At 43.6% G+C, this 12,476-nt stretch overlaps 1 protein-coding gene across 2 annotated transcripts in view; it reads left to right on the top strand.

The window, feature by feature from the left end:
• The window catches only part of ABHD2 (abhydrolase domain containing 2, acylglycerol lipase), a 113,853-nt gene that overhangs the window by 7,168 nt on the left and 94,209 nt on the right, over window positions 1-12,476 (top strand). Inside the window, 1 exon segment of one of the 2 annotated variants that reach the window (NM_001280039.1) lies at window positions 8,317-8,458. The exons of the other annotated variant lie outside the window; for it this stretch is intronic. The gene's annotated coding sequence lies outside the window, so the exon portion shown is untranslated. 2 annotated transcript variants of the gene reach the window in all.

A 12,476-nucleotide genomic window follows, 5' to 3' on the forward strand; every position in this document is an offset into this window, starting at 1 on the left:
ACATAAGTTCTTTGGAAGCATGTACTTAAACTTACTAAATCCATGATTTGGTATGCCCGGTAATGGCCCAGATGGCTTCTGAGATACAGCATGACCTCTCTTCCGTGTCCCCACCACACTTTTTGCTTTCCTCCTGTAGCACCATCACATTCATTTTGTGCTATGGATTTCCCAATCCAGGGCTGAGGATATGTCCTTGAGGTTCCTTGGGTTCTCATTAGATTACAAACTCAGACGTTTTGGTTTCGTGTTAATGATAATTGAAAATGTTTTACAAGCCTGTCCTGGAATGTTGGGATGCCTAATTATAATATCAAGGTGCACCCACGCCGTCTCAGTGCCTCCCCCGTTTGTATGTGAATTTCTGATGAATTGAAGCCAGGTAAACCCCACTATAGAGAAAAATACAGAGATGAACTTCGCGCAGAAAAGATATGAGAGCATCATGTGAAGTCAAATGATACCACACAGCACTGTGTAAATGAAGGCTGTAGCAGTGGTCCCAGCGAGAAAAGGAGTGTGAGAATGGACTTGTCACACTGTACCTGTCAGTGTAGGCTCTCGGGATCCATAGAACCTGCCCAGGCACAGGCAGGACCACACTGACATTGTCTGCAGGTATTTCAGGTCTGAAAAATGGCATTAGTCTCATTACATTAATGTAGCTCATCTGAATTTACTGTTTGAGTAATTTTATGTTTTTATAAATGTGCCTGGATCTCTGTAATCGTAAAAGTGCCAAAGGAAGTTTATGCTCCATACTGAGTACTATTTGTACTGTTTATGCATTTTAAGAAATAATATAATAAATAATAGTTGGATAAAAGTAGTTTAATTTAAATTTAAGAATGGAACACAAAGTAATGTAACCAGGGGCATCTGGCAGGACTAGTTTTTCCCCTCGGAGGAAGCCATTTGGTACCTGAGTTTGAAAGACCCCAGTGCAGGAATCGAAGCTCTGGGAGGCAGACAGAGGTTTCCAGTCATGTTTGTGTCATTCATATGGCTCCTTTCCATGTGCTGACCATTTGAGAAATATTAGCTGAGTTGAAGAGTTAATTGACATAATTGGTTTTCTGCCTTGAGGTCCTGTCTGTTCGGACCCTGAAACTGATAAAGTTATTTGGAGACCTTGAGAAACACTCCCAAAGAGAGTGACAAAAATTACTTATGGGTTTGGGAAAGACACTTTACAGGGTGGCAGTTACAAGTCATCATACCCGTTTGTACGTGCAGCCAACACTTACCTTCTACAATAATGAAAGGAAGACCTCCAAAACTAATTTCTCTGTTTCTTTTTGTTTGTTTATTTTTGGAGTGAGTGATAAAGTTTTCTTGTTGATATTTGCGTGACCTAAACTCTTGCCAGAATTGCAGTAGCCGGCAGCAGCCTCAAGTTTATTTTCCACAGGCAACTCATCAGCCCAGGGACAGTAGAGGCTTGATCGCAGCTGAAAGTTGGGGTGAGCTTGGGCCTTTGTGACTAGCAGGACTGTTTGTCATGTTGCTAAATAATCACTCATTCATTTATTAGCTTTTTATTCTGGGAATTTTAAAGATATACAGAAGTAGAGAGAATCATATAATGAACCTCCATGCCCCACAAAACCCATCCCAGCTTTAACAATAATCAACTCATAACCACTCACATTTACTCTGTCTTCCTAGCTACTTCTCCCAGCTCACATTAATTTTGAAATAGATCCCAAACATCATATAGTTGCATCTGTAAATATTTCCATGATAACTCTTAAATATAAAGACTCCTTTGTTAAACACCCATTATTACTCTTCGAAAAATTAACACTAATCCTTTAATATCATCAAATATCATCATTGTTCAAATTTCCAATTGTTTAAAAATGGCATAAGTGTTTTTCTCCTTAAGCTTAATTTTTGTGAGTTAGGATTCAAGTAAGGATTAGACATTATGATTGATTGCTCTACCATTTATGTCTCTTTTAAGCTATAGATCCCCTTTTCTTTTCTTTTTTCTTCTTTTCCCTGTAATTTGTTGGAGAAACTGGGCAGTCTGTCCAGTAGAGGTATTTGTTTAGTTTTGACAGATAATGCATTCATGTGTTATAACATTCAAAAGGTACAACATAGTAAAGAGTGGAAAACTTCCTCCCAAGAAGCACTCAATGTTACTAGTATCTTGTATATTTTTTCAGAGATCTTTTATGTGTGTCCCAGCAAATGTGTATGCATCTATATTCTTTTTCTTTCTTTTTTATATAACTGGTAGCATATTGTACATGTTGTTCTGCTCCTTGTTTTAGTCACTTAACATGGAATTATACATGTTAGCAAATTTCTTGTTTTTTCTTTTTTGAGACAGTCTCACTCTGTCACGCAGGCTGGATTGCAGTGGCAGGATCTGGGCTCACTGCAGCCTCCACCTCCTAGACTCAAGTGATCCTTCCACCTCAGCCTTCCCAGTAGTTAGGACTACATCACACCCAGCTAATTTTTGTGTTTGTTGTAGAGATGGGGTTTCACCATGTTGCCCAGGCTGGTCTCAAATTCCTGAGCTCAAGTGATCCACCCACCTCAGCCTCCCAAAGTGCTGGGATTACAGATGTGCGCCATGGCACCCAGGCAAATTTTAGCAAATTTCTACATATATTGTTTGGCATCCTATTACTTTTTCTCATGTATTCAATTATGTCATTACTATTTCCTAAAAATTGAGGGACATACAATATTCCTAGGATTATGTGATTGTGCTAGAGTCCTCACAGCTGGGAAATGTTCTTTTTTCTCATTCAGAGAATGAGAAAAATTCAGAGTTCAGCAGGCATTTATTGAGCTCTTTCCCTGCTGGACGCTGTGCCAGACACTCTGTCCTGGGGAGTTTCCCTGGGGCCTGAACACCCTGTGACCCACTATGGGCCATAGAGGAGGCTTTCCACAGTGCTAACTGAGCTTCCAGCTCCTTGTGTGGCCTGAACTGTATTCACACTGTAGACATTAGCTTCTCAGGTTCCAAATATCCTGGCTGCAGTTCCCTCCTCTATTCTGATCATGTAAATAAAGTGCTTGCTCATTCTTGTCAATGATGTTGACAAATGTACCCTTCTAAATAGTGGGATGATGGAAAATGCCAAGTAGATTATAGCCAAGGATATTTTTCCCAATTTAGAAAACATAGTTCCTTTCCCTCCATCTATCATTAATATCACCCATCAGTCTATTTATTGACTCTACATAGAAATTCTGGATGTTGCACTGACATCGCAAGAGAAATCAGCACTTTGCCACAAAAGAGCTTATAAGAGGAATGCAGATTTCTTTAAGTCTCTTATGGCTGAGCAGAGAGGCCTCATGGAGCTTCTGTAAGGCTGAATTATCAAGGCTGAAGTGATCAGAATCCATCCAGCTCTGCAAACAGCTTATAAGATGGATGGGTGCCTTGCTTCTCTGTATTCCTAGAGCCTCACCAGGGCCTGGCACAGGGAGGGCCCCTGGGCCTCAGTTTCCTTGCTTGCATTAATAGTAACTCACAGCGGTTGTGAGCACCAAATGAGGTAATGTCTGAGGATGCACTTTGTCAGTAAGTTAGGCATTCAGTCTTCACTGTCAACACAAATGCATTCTGTGACATGTTTGAGGAGTAAATGAGGTAATGTATTAAAATCACGAACACTCTATAAACGATAGAGCTACACAAATAGGACATTTTCTTATCATCCAGCTTTGTTCCTTCATTTAAAGTTATCATGATTTGGCCAGGCTCAGTGGCTCATACCTGTATAATTCCAGCACAGTGGGAGGCTAAGGTGGGAGGATCACTTGAGGCCAGTAGTTGGAGACCAGCCTGGAAAACATAGTGAGACTCCATCTCTGCAACAACAACAACAACAAGAAATTTTAATTAGCCAAGTGTGGTGGCACATACCTGCAGTCCCAGCTACTCGGGAAGCTGAGGCAGGAAGATCACTTGAACCCAGGAGTTCAGAGTTGCAGTGAGCTATGATTGCACCACTGCACTCCAGCCTGGGTAACAGAGCAAGACCTTGTCTCTATAAATTAAAATAAATAAATAAAAGGCGGGGTGCAGTAGCTCATACCTGTAATCCCAGCACTATGGGAGGCCGAGGCAAGTGGATCACTTGAGGCCAGGAGTTCAAGACCATCCTGGCCAACATGGTGAAAAATATAAAACTAAGCTGGGCATGGTAGTGCACACCTGTGGTCCCAGCTACTCTGGAGGCTGAGGCATGAGAATAGAATTGCTTGAACCCGGGAGGTGGAGGTTGCAGTGAGCCAAGATCATGCCGCTGCACTCCAGCCTGGGCAGCAGAGCAAGACCCTGTCTCAAAAAATAAGTAAATAATAAAGATACAGTGATTTAAAGATAACAGTATCAGAGCCAAAGAACAATAGTAGATTCTAGGATGAGAGTCTTTACCCTAACTTATGGTTCACAGATTTAATATTTTGTCTGGGCAGCCGGTAGAGGAGCTTATGGTCTGGAATGGGAGAAGGAACGTGTGTGTGATCCATGTTACCTGTAGAAGACATTTAAATTAGCATTGATCATGATTGCTCACAGGCAAGTCAAGACCAGACTAACCAGGCTTGAGGACCCAGACATTTGGCTCTGGACTGGGATCTTCCAGCCTTGGTGAATGAAGTCTCTCCTTTGTCTTCTCTGGTGAGCACACCATTCCCAAGTTCACATTGTGTTGTTAATTTTTTTTTTTTTTTTTTAAGAGACAGGGTCTTACTCTGTCACCCAGGCTGGAGTGCAATAGTGCGATCATAGCTCACTGTAGCCTCAATCTTCTGTGCTCAAGTGATCCTCCCACTTGCCCGAAGTCACACAACTAGTAAGTAGTGTAGCTGCAGTTCAGGTCAAATCTGTCTGTGTCCAGATCCTGCAAGTAGCCTCTCTACCCCACCACCAATGTACATCTACAGAAAGCATCTCAATGAAGCAGAAATCTTTGTAGAAATATTTTTCCATTCTCCTTAGATGTTAAAAAGGAACCTTATTGGCCAGGCAAAGTGGCTCACGCCTGTAATCCCAGCACTTTCGGAGGCTGAGGTGGGTGGATCACGAGGTCAGGAGTTGGAGACCAGCCTGGCCAACATAGTGAAACCCCGTCTCTACTAAAAATACAAAAAATTAGCCAGGTGTGGTGGCGGGCACCTGTAATACCAGCTACTCGGGAGGCTGAGGCAGGAGAATTGCTGGAACCCAGGAGGCGGAGGTTGCAGTGAGCCGAGATGTGCCATTGCACTCCACCCTGGGCCACAGTGAGAGACTCCATCTCAAAAAAAAAGGAACCTTATTTTATAATTTCACCAGCCTTTTAATCTAGGTTAAACTACAGTTAATTGTATTGAGTTTTATATTTTCTGGACCAAATAAGCTCATGTCAGTTGGAGAATACCATAGACAATTTTGTTGCATTGTATATTTTGGACAGAATAGCAGAAATCATGAGTCTTCTAATGGTATTTCAGTATTTAACTGAATGTCAACAATCAATGGGTAGATTTCCATCTACTTTCTATTTGCGGGCCTTTCCTTTCTTCTGCTACCTCCAACATCCTGTTTTAGCTTTGAATATATTTCTTTATTTGTGAGACAGCAGTTTCTGGAGTAGATCTTTGAGCCCAGTGAGATGTTCTTGAGACAAATGGGGAAAGTGTGAAAGAAATATGCCTTGGGACAGTAACTCCTCTGAGCAGTGGAAAGTGAAAACTCTCATTTTTGGATGGATAATTATTTGCTTGAACTTTGAGATGTTCTTTAAATATCCAAAAGCTGCTGACAGCACAGGCCACAGTGAGCTTTCTCTCCTGATGTACAGTGGCGTGGCAATTACTCATAAAGGCCTGTACCTCTCCGCCTAATGTAATAATCTGGTAAGAAACTTCTGTTCAGAGAACCACAATGATAATGCTTTAGGTTAATGCCACAGACTTAGTCAATTAGTAAATATTTACAGTGTCCACTATGCACTCAACACCCTAAATTTAAATTTGTGTAGAATTTAAACATGAGGACTGAATTACAAGTACATAGATCAGAACCCCCAACAGAGATGAAAGAGATATGAATCATCACTTTTATGTAGAGAAGAGACTAGCAAATGTTCTAGTTATAAAGGGTGGTTACATAGTGTGAAGGTGAGAAATAGTATGATTTTTAGGGCCTGGAGGGGATGGGCCCCCAGTGAATATCTTTGTATGGTTCAGCAGGTTGTACAAAACTAGTTAGATGCCATCAAGGGCTTGCAGTGGGGCTCAAATGGTGAACGTCAGTGCTTGTCCAACATCGCCATGGGTCAGGTTACTTGTAGCCAAGTAAATGCTTCTCACACCTATGGCCTCACTTCAGCCCCTCATATGAACAACAGTGCACAGCCCTATGCGCACAGCCAAGGCAGCACCTGTGTGGCGTCATTTTCCAGGCTGATGTCTGGAATTCCCCTTGTAAGTAAAGCACTGAAGCTTCATTCCATAATGACTCACTGCCACTGCTCCAAAACACATCCCTCTTGTCCATCTGCCCATTTCCTGACCGCCCAGCATTCTTGGGCCTTGGCTCAACTGTGAGCCCAGCCTGACGTCTGCATCCACCCCTCCTTCTCACCTTCTCTCCTATTCCATCTCTTCCAGTGGTTCCCAGCTTTGAGTCCACCTCCTTCTTCTTTCTGCCTCCTTTGTTTGAACTCCTCTAGTATTTATAGTTGGTACTTCAGAGTTTAGTACTTCATTATATACAGATTTGTTGTACTATTTTCCAATTGTCTTATGGATGCTGTGTATCATACTTCTTTCATAGCCCCCACAGAGGTTAGAGCGATGTCTTTCGTCCCTGTGGGGAGTGAAGTGGAATGTCAGGAGGGCGTAGTTTGCAAAACATCCCTCCCAGTGGTACTGATGCCTTTTCGCAGGTTCTGTCCTCTTCATTTGCAAGCCACTGCTTTATCCACGAGGGTGCTCCCTACTTATGCCAGTGAATTAATTTTTGGTAAGTGGGGTAATTTTCTTTCCTAATCTCAGAGTAATATTTCTGCCATTTTTTATGAAACCATCTTCCTTGATGGCCAGTTCCTTGCCTCCCAGGAAACTGATGAGGAGGCAAGACGAATGTATTGGGAAAGCCCAGCGGAGGAAGAGCTCCTGAGGAGTGAGTGGCGTAGCTATCTGCTTCATGTGGGGCGCTCCTGCTCTGCAGTCTAGAGTATTTTTTAGGTGGACTAGGAGCAAATGCCTGCCTGATACAGGCAACGTTTGCACAAAAACCAAAGGAAGAAGGCTGCTGGTAGGCTAGGGGTGGCAGGTGGGATTGCCCTTGGGCTTTAAAGAAGGCTGAGAAAACTTACTTCCAGAGTGGGAGGCAGGAGGAGTGAGGCTTGGAACAATAGTGGAGTGTTTGTGGTGGACGGACGGGAGAGAGGAACACTTGAGGGCATGAACTTACTTCTGTCTCTTTACTTGAAAAAGCAATCCACTGAGCTAAGACCCTAAAATACATCAACCCAGAGGGCTTCCTTTCGAGTTTTTAGTTTTTAGATCATTCGGTATCCTCAGTGCAAAGATGTGATAAAACCAAGCTCAGGACTACTTGGGGACCAATTCTCATCCTCCTCATGTGTTACAATTCCTTAGCAGTTGCTTTAAAACTAACATTTTTCTAATCTTGAAATATTTAATAAAGCAGCTTTCTGCTAAAGAGCTGAAATCATTTTACGAACCTTATCTTGAGGATATCTGTGCATATTTTATTATTTTAAGTCATTTTTTTTAGCCTACAGAATTTCATCAACTTCTTTCCTTCAGTAACATGTAAAGTAACCTCCCTTCCCCCATTTTATAGAAGAAAAAACAAATCTTCATAATGTTTAGATAATTCACCCAAGGTCCCTTGGCAGAATCTGGAATCAAATGCAGGTCTCCTGGTTCCAAAACCTTCGCCCCTGTGTCATTCAGTTATATCACATGGACTCTTAAGTTAGGCCTCAAAATCCTCCAAAAGTGCAAGTGACCTGCCCAGAGCTGTACAGCACAGAATGTTCAGGGGGGTAAGGGTTGGAATAACTCCAGATGGCACTGGAGACAAGTAGTGTAGAGACACAAATGGGATCCTCTCCCTCCTCTGACATCCAGAATCCAGAATCTCTGGGTCTTTCCACTTGGGTTGTGACCTACAAGTTGGGGGCAAAGCTCTTTAGCTCTCATAATCAGCAGGACTGGTGGCGGAAGCTGGGCAGGGCTCCCTGGAGGCCCAGTGTTGGGCTGGCATGTTCAGCACCAGATAGGTGCCTATCTCACAATATCCCTTTTTCATTTCAGGCACAGATGAATCCTTCATATTTATCTGGATTTAGCTGGTAGCATTTGTCTCCTAAGACTTGGTCACAGAGGAATCCATGTGACCTTCAGGCCTTCTGCTCTAAACTGGCAGGAGATCCTGTTTCTACTCACAGCGTCCAAGGTATTTATAAAACAGAAATAAGTAAAGCATGCCTCAAAATGCTGTGCACACCATGTACTGTTGCCCCGAGAACCTTCTCTTGGTCTTGGAGGGCAAGGAGCACAGAGCTTTTTCTGCTGTCTCTCCCTGTGTAACAGGGTCTGGTGGCCCAGCCCTGAGGGGCGCTGTTGCTCCCAGGTGGCAGAATTCAGCATCAGAGAGCCACACAGCTGAAAGAGATGGATGGGTGAGTGACCTCAGCTCTGCCCAGCTGGGGTGAGTGGGCCGAGCAAGTCTCTCCTTTGGCAAAATCATCTGGGCTTGTTCTCATCCCTGCTGAATTGGCAGGGGAGGAGAGGGGCGTGGCCCATTGGTCATTGGTTAGGTTTCCTCACAGATGCCTGCCATGGTGAAATGCAAGACTGTTAGAGTGATAATGGGCTGCACGTGTTAATGCTCTCATCACGGGCCCCACAGTGTGTATTAGCCAAGTACTGGGGGCACTGGGAGCCTTGTCTGCTCCCAGTCGGCGCTGGGAAACCAGAACGCTCAGGAACAGTGAGTCCCAGTTATTTTTATTTTCTCATTAACTGAGAGTAGCTGTAAGTCCTTTTCTGTTGCAGGTCTGGGTGAAACTTTCTTCTTTGCCTGCCTTAGGGAGTTAGATGGGGTGAGTGGTTCTTCAGGCAACGGTTGTGCCAGGCACTGGGTCTTGCCCTCCCACCCCCATCTCCATTTCCTCCTTCTGGAAGCTTATTTCCAGACATAGAAGAGTGGGTGGCATCTCTATGGTGCCCAGGACAATCAATCTGGAGATGCCCTCTTCTTCAGTTGTATCCTTCTCTTAAAAATTCCAGTAAACTAGGCACTTGAGCTCATTGGGTTCTGGTAAACTGCAATTTTGCTTCTGATATTACAGAATTTAATTATGGTGTAGATTTTTAAAAATATGTTTAGGATAAATCTCACAATTCATATGCCTGTTCTGTTAGAAAATCTAGAACCTCCCTAGAGGAAACACCTGGCGTAAGATTTTTTTGTTTGTTCTCAGGTATGGATTCATGGTTTCTCAGTGAAAGAGAAAACCATTTTGCCTGTGATTTTACTAAGTGCTTTACCCATTCGTTCTCTCATAGCCAGTACTATTCTTTCAGCAGGGTTATTTGCTAGTGGAAGAGGCCAGCTTCCGTTCAGTATTTTAGTAAGGGCACGTAAAAGTGCCCGATTAAATGTTCCTGTTTAACTGGTGACTCAGTCTTCAGACATTTTTAGTTTGGTAACTTTCTTTGTGGAAGCTCATGGGTTAGTAGCCATTCCTGACATTTAAATGTGAGGTTCACGTTTTCCTGCATTGGGTAACTTGACTCCCCCTGAGAACTTGTAGACTATTTTCTGAAATTGCAGCAGATTGAGTGTGTGACCTTATGACTTTGTGGAAGAAATATGGCTAAATAAAACTGTTATCACATGAGTAGGTTTGCACAGAAAGACAATTTCAAGGACTTATCTTGAATACAACAAAGGGCAACCTTGCTGTAAATACATTTAATTATCTGTCAATCCCTCCAGTTCTCTTCTACTAAATTGTGTGTGACTTGATGATCCCTTCACCTTGTAGGACCTGGTTTGTAAGAGATGGACTGGATCAACCAGGGGCTTTATCCTTCCTTGTTATGGTAACCCACTCCCTTTCAGGGCAGTCCCTGGCTTGAGTTAGTTAATGTTCAAAAATCAGTGTTTCTCAGCATCTCTGGAAAACAGGATTGGCCCTATTGTTTCCAGGGCTTTCCCATCCCTTCTGGCTTCAGGTGGTGGTGGTGGTGAGAGGAGGTCTTTTTTTTTTCTTTTAAACAATAGAGACGGAGTTTCTCCATGTCACACAGGCTAGTCTTGAACTCCTGGGCTCAAGCAATCCACCCTCCTTGGCCTCCCAAATGGCCAGGATTATAGATGTAAGCCACTGTGCCCAGCCGAGAGGTGGTCTTTTAAAACCCAGAGTATTGGCCAGGTGCAGTGGCTCGCGCCTGTAATTCCAGCACTTTGGGAGGCCGAGGCAGGTGGATCACCTGAGGTCAGGAGTTCGAGACCAGCCTGGCTAACATGGTGAAACCCCGTTTTTACTAAAAATGCAATAAATTAGTGGGGCATGGTGGCACCCACCTGTAATCCCAGCTACTCCGGAGGCTTGAACCCAGGAGGCAGAGGTTGCAGTGACCTGAGATTGTGCCATTGCACTGCAGCTTGGGCAACAAGAGCGAAACTCCATCTCAAAAACAAACAAACCCAGAGTATTTGAGCACCGTGAAGACTCCATTCCACAGAACCCTCTGTGGGAGGACACGTGGTCCTAGACCAACACCGATTTGCTAAAAGGTGGGTCTGTGAGCTGCTGGCTAAGGTGCTCACTCACCTCATTAGACCTTACCGAGAGTGAGAACAGGGCCGGGTCGCCAGGGCTGTGCAGTTCCCGAAGCCTCCTGGCTATGTTCTGAGGCTCTCCCATCCCATGGCAGTGAATGACTCAGAGGACACAAAGGCACAACTCAGACGGGGATGGCTAGGCCTTCTCCCCAAAATCATCTGGGCTTGTTTTCGTCCCTGCAGAATGGTTTTTTTCCCCCTATGATGGCTCTGACTAATTTAGTTAAATGGCAGATAAAGTGGGGAGAAGGTGGCCTATTTCCTCCTTACTTTCTCTCCAAGGGTATCATGTTGCCCACATTTAAGGTTGACCACTTTTATCTGGTGTAGCAAGTTCAATAGTGACCCTCCAAAATTTATGTCCCATCTGAAACCAGTGAATGTGACCTTATTTGGAAATTGGGTCTTTGCAGATGTAATCAAGTTAAGATGGGGTTGTACTTTTATCTAAGCTGCCACCAAAGAGGCTGAAAAATCAGAATGACATGGGATGGAAACAGACCATGTTTTTGGGGTGGTGTGCTGTGGCCTTCTGCTATCCTTCTCCTGACATCCTCACAGGGTACTTTGGGGGACAAAGTTTTATCTCAGGGCATTACAGTTTGCTGGGAGATCCAGGCTAGGCAAGAGGGGATTTTTACCTGCAGGGAAGAATGGGTAGTCTTTCCATGGGCAGGAGAAGCCCCTCAGCAGGAGAGGGGTGGTGTCAGGAGCAGGGGTTCCAGCTGTGCACTGCCAAGGATGCATTTTAGCACAGAAAACAAGAACAATGCATCTTGGAACTGTTTATGGGACATGATGATCACCACTTAGTATCCAGTGATTTATTAAGTCTAACATGGTTCCATTTTAGAAGATATGGTTCCATTTTAGAAGAATCAAGAAGAGTATGTCCTGGAATTAATTTTAAACTCATTGGAGGAGGCCCAAGCAGTTAATCAGCTAGTGAGTTCATTGCTAATGAGACTTGTGTGTCAGTTAGGAAGGAGTATGTTTTGTGGTCGTTTCTATCTGTCAACTTAGGTTGTTTACTGAGGCAAAATGGAGGAAAGTTTAATAGTGGAGATGGTAATAGCGAATATTTTGCGGTAGTACCCCAAAATATTAAAAATACGGTAGTATTGTATGCCGGCATTGTTTTAAAATGCTCTTTATGTATTAAGGAACTTGCCCCAGGACAAACACTGTGGCTGGATTTGGCACTGGCTGTGTCACTGCAGGACTGGACCCTAAATGAAATTTACATCTTCAACCAGATGGAATTGGAACAGAGAAATCCTTTAGGGGTTTGGTTTGGTTTTCCTTGAGAGGTATTTGCCTTAGGACCCATAAGAATCAAAGCTTGTTATGTTAGGTCCTTGAGGGTTGCAAGGAAGAGAGATCTCCACCTTCCCCAGCTGTCTGTGTCCTCTGAGCTCTCTCACTTTGCTGATAGCTAAGAGGAAAGGAAAGGATGGTTCTGATAGCTGAATCACAGAGGCAAAGAAGCCAAGCCGATAAGTATTTATTCACAGAATGCAATTTGTATTATGTTAACAAGTCATCTGTGGGTGTTCATGTCAGTTAGCTATCATCTGAATTGATTGGAGCGTGTCTGAGTAACAAGGGGCCTTTCAGA

Source organism: Pan troglodytes, chromosome 16, assembly GCF_028858775.2.
Source record: "Pan troglodytes isolate AG18354 chromosome 16, NHGRI_mPanTro3-v2.0_pri, whole genome shotgun sequence".
NCBI classification, from domain to species: domain Eukaryota; kingdom Metazoa; phylum Chordata; class Mammalia; order Primates; family Hominidae; genus Pan; species Pan troglodytes.